A 10912-nucleotide genomic window follows, 5' to 3' on the forward strand; every position below is an offset into this window, starting at 1 on the left:
CAAAATGGATTACAGACTTGAATGTAAGACCTGAAACCATAAAGCTCCCAGGAGAAAAAAGAGACAAACAAACAAAAAAAATAGGCTTTAAAAAATAAATTCCTTATGCAAGAAAAGTAAGGGGGAGTGCTTTTGGTAAAAGAAGGTAGGAGGAATGAGATGCATTTTTGTTGAGGAAACAAAGCCAATAATTTTGTCCTAAAGTGAAGCTGAGGCTGTTTACTTAAGGAGGAGAGACTTAGACAAACTCTATTTAGGAATATATTTTTTTAAGATTTTATTTATTTGACAGAGACACAGCGAGAGAGGGAACACAAGCAGCGGGAGAGGGAGAGGGAGAGGGAGAAGCAGGTCTCCTGATAAGCAACGATCCCGGTGAGGGGCTTAATCACAGGACCCTGGGATCATGAACTGAGCCAAAGCCAGACTCTTAACTGACCGAGCCACCCAGGTGCCCTGAAAAGGAATTTTTAAAAGGAATTTTAGGGATGCCTGGGTGGCTCAGTCAGTTAAATTATCTGCCTTAGGCTCAAGTCATGATCCCAGGATCCTGGGATTGAGCCCCTCATTACGCTCCCTGCTCCATGGGGAGCCTGCTTCTCCCCCTCCCTCTGGCTTCTGCTCCCCTCGGTTATACTCTCTAATAAATAAAAGCTTTAAAAATTTTTAAAAAGAAATTTTAATGTATGGTCAACCTGGCTAAAATTAAAATAAATTTATTAGAAGTGAGTTTTAATATCAAAGTAAGCTGGTACAAAATTAAAATTTGTCTTTTCTGTTAAAAATTTTCTTCGATTGATCATCTTTTAATAAGAAATTGTAAAGAAATGTTTTTCTTTACCTTTAATGGAATCTATCTAGAAAAACAAAGATTCTACATTTTATCTTTTGTTTTTTTAAGATTTTATTTTTAAGTGATATCTACATCCAATGTGAGGTTCAAACTCATAACCCCAAGATCAAGAGTTGCACGCTCTTCCAACTGAGCCAGCCAAGCAGCCCATATATTTTGTCTTTTTCAGGTCTTTGATTACTTAAGATACTTCTATTCAATATTAAAAGAGCTAAGGCTTCTTACAAGTGTTTAACTGTCTGTATTTATCTGTGAAGTTTTTAATTGCCACCTTGGTTAAACGGATTACCAAGTATTGTTTCATAATGATCTGTGATCCTATTTAATCAAATGCCCAAGTCTTTTTATATATTTCAAAAAACTTCCCAAAATCACATTCTAAACTCTTTAAAAAAAAAAAAAAGATTTTATTTATATATTTGAGAGAGAGAGAGAGAGCAGGAGCAGGGGGAAAGGGAGACTCAGACTCCCCACTGAGCTAGGAGGCTGACGTGAGACTTGAACCCTGGACTCCAGGATCATGACCTGACCCAAAGGCAGATGCTCAACCAAGTGAGCAATCCAGGCACCCCTGAAATGAAGTCTTTTGACCAGAACTAACCTTGAAATATTTAGCTGATTCCTGGAATATCTAAAAGGATTTGTTCTCATAAAAGAGATAATAAGTTAATTAAGTTTATTTGGCATATTAAGTTACATGGGAAGCATTGTGAAAAAAGTGATGCTAAATCTTCTTAGATTAAATTTGTAGAGATATATGTTATTAAAATATAAGTGTCCTAGAAATTATATGAAACTCCTAGAAATCTGATGTGTCTTGGTATGTTATCACTTTTAATTCTAGTTATTATCTTGAAGTGCTGTGTGTCACAGAAATAACCAAATTTCCTTATTAATTGCATTGTAACAAATGCTAATCAGATCTTTAGCCATAGGTATTCTTATGTCTTTTTGTCATTTATACACAGGTAATTGTTCTAATATTTTGGCAAGACTGCTTCATCATCAAGGAGATTCAGAGAAAAATCTCTGGCAAGTACTCCAAAATACAGGTCTCTGATAACTTAAAGATCATACCATTGAATTGTGTAAGAATTTACAGAACTCTGATGGAGAAACTGATGGCTTCATAAAACTACTAACAAAGATCAAGATCAACAAAAATTAATTATGTAGGACTGAATAAACTGAGGAGTATGGTTATAATTTGTAATACTTTTTGTTAGAAATTTTGCTGGTTTTTAATCTTTTGTTTTCCAGATGTAAGAAAACCTTTTCTCTTAAGCTATGATTTATAGGTTATAGCTAAGCAACCTAGATGAAATGGATGCATTCCTGGAAACCTAAACTTCCAAAACTGAAATAGGAAGAAATTGACAACCTGAATTGACCGGTATCTAGTAATGAGATTGAAGCAGTGATCAAAAACCTCCCAAAAAACAAGGGCCCAGGACCTGATGGATTCCCTGTAGAATTCTACCAAAATTCAAAGAAGAAATAATACCTATTCTCCTAAAGTTGTTTCAAAAATATATAAACAGAAGGAAAACTTCCAGACTCTTTTTATGAAGTCAGCATTACCCTGATCCCCAAACCAGGCAAAGACCCCACCAAAAAGAAGGATTTCAGACCAATATCCCTGATGAGCATGGATGCTAAGATTCTCAACAAGATCCTAGCTAAGAGGATCCAACAGTACATTAAAAACATTATCCACCATGACCAGGTGGGATTTATCCCTGGGATGCAAGGGTGGTTCAATATTCACAAATCAATCAATGTGACAGAACAAATCAATAAGAGAAGAGAGAAGAGCCACATGGTCCTCTCAATTGATGCAGAAAACACATTTGACAAGATACAGCATCCGTTCCTGATTAAAATGATTCGAAGTATAGGGGTAGAGGGAACATTCCTCAACTTCATAAAATCTATCTATGAAAAACCCAAAGCGAATATCATCCTCAATGGGGAAAAGCTGACAGCCTTCCCTTTGAGATCAGGAACACAAGGATGTCCGTTCTTGCCACTGTTGTTCAACATAGTACTAGAAGTCCTAGCAACAGCAATCAGACAACAAAAAGAAATAAAAGGTATTCAAACTGGCAATGAAGAAGTCAAGTTCTCTCTCTTTGCAGATGACATGATACTTTATATGGAAAACCCGAAAGACTCCACCCCCAAACTACTAGAACTCATACAGCAATTCAGTAATGTGGCAGGATACAAAGTCAATGTACAGAAATCAGTTGCTTTCTTATACACTAACAATGAAAATATAGAAGGGGGAATTAGAGAATTGATTCCATTTACTATAACACCAAGAACCATAAGATACCTGGGAATAAACCCAACCAAAGAGGTAAAGGATCTGTATTCGAGGAACTACAGAACACTCATGAAAGAAATTGAAGAAGACACAAAAAGATGGAAGACCATTCCATGCTTATGGATTGGAAGAATAAGCTATGACGACATCTTGGGAAGCAGAACTGAATAATTTATCTTTTTTTTCCCTATCCAATCCCTCCAGAATTTGGAAATTCTCAGTGAGTTTTCTTATGCTTTCATGGTCGTATATTTGCATAATTTCAATAAGAATCTGTTCTCCTTATAACAGGACACAATTGGAAACACTGGTTATATAACAAGGCTTTGACTGGAATATCCTATTTGAGAGAGACATGCATAGATTCAGATATGACCAGACAGCTTTTAGGAGCTAAGGTTGACTTTTGGAGCCAATAAGCATCTTGGAAATATCAGCTTGATACTTTGCTTACAGGGTTCCTAGCATCCTTGCTGGGTGAGCACATCACTTCCTAGAAGGATCAAGAACCTCATGATAGTCTGAGAACCTCAAAACGATAAGAAGTAACCCAAATCTATAGCTTTTGCAGGTGAAGTCTGATGGCTAGTATTTGGCTTGGCTTCTAAACTATGAAAGGCTGTTAAAAGTCCAATCTGAGATTGTTTATGAAAAGTTCCAGCAAAGCAAATTTGAAAGAGTCTGTATGACAAGTCACTATTCTTGCTGCACTGATGTAAATAATCAAGACAATTTTATTGAATTAGACTTCAAATTAGTCTTACTGTGGTTATCACTGATAGAAATTGGGGTAACTATGGAGAGAAAAATGTTTCAGTTGAAACTATTATATATACTTCTGCACGTTAGATTCTAGTTCTGTTCATTATTTTTGAGGTTCCATTTTCTATAAACTAGACTAGATCTTGAATTCTTCTGGTTTCCTCCAATGTCTAGCTACAATATCCAAACTAACATTCCCCTTTGTTTTATTTGAAACTGAAAACCAATAAATGCCCTTTTTTCCTGAGGCTACAATAGCCCTTATATAGATAATCTTCCTGTCTGTTGCTGTGCGGGCAGGCCACTCAAAATGTCAAGAGTATTTAAAGCTTCAGGAAAATTTATCAGATTACCACTGCCTGACCTCACTCCACCTAAGATGCTTCAATCCTGACATCTAGAAATCTTCTCAGCTGGTTACCTTTGCAACTGGCACATAATTTGTTCCAGTCATTAACCATTATTTTTCCTTATTTCCATAGAAATGCCTCTTATTTAATTCTGGTATTGCACCATAGCCCTAACTTTGGGAACACACCCGCATCACTGCCTCCTGAAATGAGTTTAACTGAAACTGACTCATTTTCAGAACTAAAAATCTACCAGCTTAGTTTTTTAGGACTTGGAACTTCTGAGGAAGTTGCAAAGGAGGAAAGTGTAGGGGCCCGGGGCAGGCCACCCCAAAAGGTGCCACTTGGGCATATTGATTATTTTGAATTAAAATCATTAAAGAAACAGCCAGTGCTTGAAGAACACTCTGACCCTCCTTCGTCCATGAAACGTACCTTCCGTGGCTCTACCAGGAGGCAGAAGGGCAAAGAAAAGGAATCCAGGGCCAAGAAGTTTGCATAAACAAGCCTGGCTCTTTTTACTAATTTATTACCCCAGCCCAAATCCTGTTTAGGATTTCTTACTAACTGAAGCTCCTGAACAAAAGAACACAATTGTCCTGTTAACTTCTCACAGGGATGTATCTCTTTGTCTAAAATGCGTAAAAGCTTTGGTCATTCTTTGGGTCTCCATGTCATTGTTGGGTCCCCGTGCATATGTAATAAAACATAATAGGTTTTGTCCACCTATTAATCTGTTTTATGTCAATTCAATTTTTAGATCAGCTAGACAAAAACTTAAAGGGTAGAAAAATATCTTCTTGGAAACCCGTCATCGAGCCTCCCAGTAATTACTCAATAAAGGGTACCCCAGCCATCTCTCCTGGCCCCACCCTAGCAAAACAGTCTAGATTCCTCCAGGCTTGCCTGCAGGAAGAATGTGTGCTTTTATGTAGTTGGGACTTAGATTTAGGCACATGTCATGGATCCCAAAAACCTGCTCTTGACACCTGGACTCTTCTGACACATGCACGGTTCCAGGCCCCTCGACCTGGACCTGTGCAGCTTGTGCAGGCACAGTATGCCCCTCCGTCAGCTGCCCTTGAGCACTTGGGGCCCTCCAGGCCTAGAGAGCTCTGGCTGGTCCCCAACACCTGTGTACCCTCCAGAATGAAAGAAGCCCACCTCCAAATATTGCAGCTTTAAACAGGAGATAATCAGTCTCTAATTGGACTGCCTGATGGGGTCCTGGGGTTCTCCAGTAATCAAGGCTCCCAGGAGATCCTAAGAGGATACAGGTATGGGGCCATCTTCCTGACCCCACCCCAGCAAGGCAGTCCGGTTTCCTCCAGATCTGCCTTCACGGGAATATGTGCATTTGTGTAGGTTAGAGCTGGGAATTAGGCAGATGCCAGTTACCCCACAATAGCCCTCCCCAGTAACAAGGCTTCTCCCAACAATGTATGAACTTCATCAACGTGCTTCTGTAAGAAAACATATATTGAACACTGTTGGGAAAGGCAGGAAGACAATAGCAAATATGCCCCAGTCACTAAACCAACCAAAATTACTCAAGAATTGGTTTAGGGGTAGTATGGATTATATGTTAACTTCTTTGGATCCCTGAAGACCCACTGAAGACTTAGTCTGGACAAATCTTAAAAGGAAGATAACTTAAAATGTTGTCCTGATCACTTAATCCAGTAAGTTATAGCCTGTATTTAAAAAAAAGTAAAGAAGTGGAGAGCTGGCTGGCTCAGTGGAGCTTATGACTCTTGATCTCAGGGTCATGAGTTCAAGCCTCACACTGAGGGTAGAGTTGAATTTAAAAAAGAAGCAACAAAGGAAAACATTCTAGTGCTCTTATTAGGTGCATTAAGTAATAGATGCTGTTAGGATGAAAGGAAAAGTACTAGAACAAAAAGTGCCTGCGTGGCTCAGTTGGTTAAGCATTTTCCTTCGGCTCAGGTCATGATTGCATGGTCCTGGGGATTGAGCCCTGCATCCAGCTCCTTGCTCAGTGGAGAGTCTATTTCTCCCTCTCCCTCTGCCCCTCCACTCATGCTCTCACTTTCTCTAATAAATAAATTAAAACAAAACAAAACAAACAAACAAACAAAACAAGTGATCTTCAGGGGCACCTGGGTGGCTCAGTCGTTAAGCCTCTGCCTTTGGCTCAGGTCATGATCCCAGGGTCCTGGAATGGAGCTCTGCATTGGGCTCCCTGCTCAGCGGGAAGCCTGCTTCTCCCTCTCCCTCTGTCCCTGCTTGTGTTTCTCTCCTGCTGTGTCTCTCTCTGTCAAATAAATTTTTAAAAATCTTTAAAAAAAAAAAAGGTGATCTCCAGAGTAGGAGGAAACCTACTCTAGGAAACTAGAGCCTTTTGCTCTTAAAGACAACAGTCCATACACTGAGGAGGAGGATTTTTTTAAATCCTTTTGGCCCTGGTAACTTTAACTTACTATATTTGAGGACCATGAAAATACACAAAACTACAATCAGAGTCACTGGAGGGGGAGCTTATTCCAGACAAGAAATGGCAAAAATTAGAATGGAATTCCAAGAGACTGATTTGGACCAAAAAAACCCAGTGGCTATTAGTAGTCCAAAGTAGGACTAACCTGGTCCTCACAGGAATAGAGGCTGCATAACTTGGACCCATTACACAGATGCTAAATTTAATCAACATCTTAGAGCATCTGGAGAAAATAGTACTAATTTACAAAGATCATTGTTTGACAGGAGAGTAGCAACCTGGAGGTTAAGATGACTTATACCTAATATGGCCCTAAGATGTCCCTTAAGACATCTCCATGGAAAATATCTGGGGAAGCTACTAATGTGATAATGAAATTAGGACTATTAGCTATGACTTATGTTAGGGGATAGACACCCTCATCATTACATGCAAAAGTGACAGAACAAATAAAAAGGTCCTTTTTCCATTTGCAATGACTTGGATGGGGCTAGAGTATTTTGCTAAGTGAAATAAGTCAGAGAAAAAGAAATACTGAAGGATTTCACTCACGTGGAATTTAAAAACAAAAGAGCAAAGGCAGGAAAAAAGAAGAGAGAGGCAAACCTAGAAACGGACCCTTAACTATAGAGAACAAACTGATGGTTACCAGAAGGGAGGTTGGTGGGAGAACGGATTAAAGAGGTGACAGGGACTGAGAAGTGCACGTGTGGTGAGCACCAGCTATTGTGTGGAAGTGTTGAATCACTGCATTGTACACCTGAGACTAATACTACACTGTTAACTGGAGTTTACGAAAAACTTAAATAGAAAGGTCATTCTTAAAGCTATACCCCACAGAACAGAACAACGTTATTAACAGTTATTTGCAGTTGCCAGAAACACAGGAAACTGACTGACTTGATAAGAACAGCTGAGGAACTAAGATAAAGGCTATAATTTTAACACTCACATATATGGATAGAACAGAACTTTACTTAATATAAATGGGCCTAATCAAAATGGACCATAAAAGCCTAAACCCACAAGGCTCTACTAGCCACCTTAACTATTTAGACCACTACACTGTAAAACAAATTATAAAAATAGAAACCCCAGAAACGGGTGCCTGGGTAGCTCAGTTGGCTGAGCGTCCAACTCTTGATTTTGGCTCAGGTCATGATCTCAGGGTCTTGGATCGAGCCTCTGCATTGGGCTTCATGCCTTTCCCTTGGTCCCTCCCTTGGCCTCTCTCTGTCTCTAGGAAATAAATAAAATCTTTTTAAAAAGATAGAGAAAACCCAGAAACTACTTACAGTGGCAAAGAAACAGAAATAAAGAACCTTTTAGAGTAAATAGACCTATCAATAGAAACCCATATGTACACCCACTAACTCAGTATAAGTAATAGAATAACTTCATTATAAACCAACTGCCCCTATGTTACACTAACTATAGAAACCCTCTTGTATATAAAGATACATATACCACTCTGTTTTTAGATACAGGGTCCCAAGTAAAAATGATTACAAGGATAGTCTAGTAATTTAGAAAACTTTAACAATAAAAAGGGACTAATGAAGGATTTGGAGAAAAATCAACCCAAGGGATGTGAATGCATAGACTGGTGATAGACCACTCATTAAGGCTAAAGGTTTCTATAAATCAATCAACCAATCACTTTGGGGCTGCCTGAGTGGTTTGGCCAGTTAAGCATCCAATTCTTGATTTCAGCTCAGGTCTTGATCCCAGGGTCTGAGTTCAAGCCCCAAGTTCAGTTCCACATTGGGCATGGAGTCTACTTTAAAAAAATAAGTAAAAATATGGCCTATTTTTCACAGGTCTCAATTTAGAAAATATGCTTGGAATGGATGTCACAGGACATTTTCAAATTAAGGGAAAAATTCAGGAACTCCTAAAGGAACTAATTATTGCCTACTATTTCACCATATAATAACTCAATCCACCCTTAAAAACACAGGTTATAGGAATTTAAACAAAACTCCCCCCAAATTGAGGGAGCACTCCCAGATACAGGTGCTATCATAAACAGTATCACCACTGGACCCAGAACTCATTACACAGTGACAGACTTACCTGACATGTTCTTTGCTATTCTAGTCGATGAGGAAAGTCAAACCAAGATTGCCGGTACTTGAGAAGGCAGGCAATATAAGTTTACTAGATTACCACAAGGATAACTTAGCAGACTAGTAATAGCCCACAACACTCTAACACAAGACATACAGGCTGTTCATGAAAATTCAACATACACACAAACCAGTATTTCCTTTATTAATGATACTCCTATTTCTGGTGATAACTTGGAAGAACAAACTAGCATCAAAAGTTGAATTAACTGAATTCTTTACACTCAGAGGATGGACAACCAACCCAAGTAAGGTCCAAACACTCCACACTACTACAGAATTTTTAGGCATAATTTGGTCCTCTGAAGGCAGATAAATACCAGACCAAGTCATAAACCAAACAGATTGCATACCAACTCCTATCACAAAAAAGCAGATCAGAAACTGATAGGACTGCATGTATATTGGAAACAAACATATCACATACGGGGATATATTAAAACACATTTATAAAATAGCTAAGAAGATAAGGGAATTTAGATGGGCAGAGACTCAAGAGGCAGCCTTTACTTATTTGAAAAAATGTCACAACATCTAGTACATTGTCATCAAATAATGAGGACTCCAAATATAAACTACATTTAGATTATCTAAATTCACAAGGGTTTGCAACATGTTATTATGGACTGAACCATTGCAGAATCCCAAATTTTACCCAATTGGATTTTGGACTAAGAATTTCTCATGGTCGAGAACAGATACCAACCAACTGAAAGGCTCACTTGTGCAGTCTCTGAGGTCCTACAAAATACAGAGCCACTAGTAGAAAATAAAGTAATTATACTTAAAATCCAATAGCCTATTCTGGAGTAGGTAAAGCATACTCAGACCAACAGAGAAAGGAACTACTCCAGCCCAAAAAGTCCTAACATGCAACTGGTATATTTCCAAGCAAGACATATGGATGGAGAATCAACTCTCTGCATTAACTAAGGAGATCTCAGCAATGTCAATGGTGAACTTTACAGAACTTCCAAAGAATGAGCCTCTCCAAACTTGAACAGTTGGGCAATGGGGACCATCCTGGTTTACAGCACTCAACAACGCATGGCTTACAGATGAATCAGCCTCCATGATGCCATCTGGAATATGCTGGCAGACTGGTCTTGATGCCTTCTGGAATATGCTGGCAGACTGGTTAATCTAACTAATGATGGTCTAATCCTGACAGAATCAGGCTCAGGAGAAGCAGCACAATAAGCTGAACCAAGAGCCATAAAATTGACGATGAACAACCAGCTAAGAAAAATCAGAATGAGCTCTATGTTTTCTTAGACTCATGCGCAACAGCTAATGGAGTAGCTCTTTCATCAGGAACATGGCAGGAAAGTGACTGGAAAGTCAGAAATATGAACATTCAGGATAAGGGCATGTGGCAGAAAATATCACTGGCTGATCTATCCATATTCATCACACGGGTCTCTGCCCATCAGAAGGATAACTCTGAAGTGATCAAATAACCAGGTAGACAAACTCACCAAGAAAACTAATGAGGCAAAGATCCCTAAAATTTATCTTAGAATAAAATGATTCACAGGCTAATAAGGAAATCAATTCAAATCATAACTATAAGCAAACAAGAAAGAGAGTGGAACATAAAATCTGAATACCGAGATATGCCAATTGACAGGTCAGATCACCAAACGCTTGCACACAGCACTAGAACATGGTTAGAAAAAAGAAACATACAGATACCTGCCAAATTTCAATCAAGATATATGAGAATTGCTGAAAGTGTAAAGCTTGGAGGCCATTGATGAATACTTGAGGTAAGATCAAACCTGACAGACCCTTCCGAATTACACAGATTGAATACATAGGATCCTTGCCTGTACCATAGAATAAAGCATATGCATGCCACTGTACCATGTGGTCAGGAATAGGATCACCCTATCTTTGCATGATAAAAAATCCACCATCAGAGTGTTAGAAATCTGGATTGCTTGTCATCCTACAATTAGCTTAGGGGACCCACTTCACAGGAAAGCTAATACAAGAATGGGCTAAGGAGCAAGACATAATGTGGAACTTCCA

This window comes from Lontra canadensis, unplaced genomic scaffold (genome assembly GCF_010015895.1).
Source record: "Lontra canadensis isolate GAN:19392208 unplaced genomic scaffold, GSC_riverotter_1.0 scaffold33, whole genome shotgun sequence".
Classification (NCBI taxonomy): Eukaryota; Metazoa; Chordata; class Mammalia; order Carnivora; family Mustelidae; genus Lontra; species Lontra canadensis.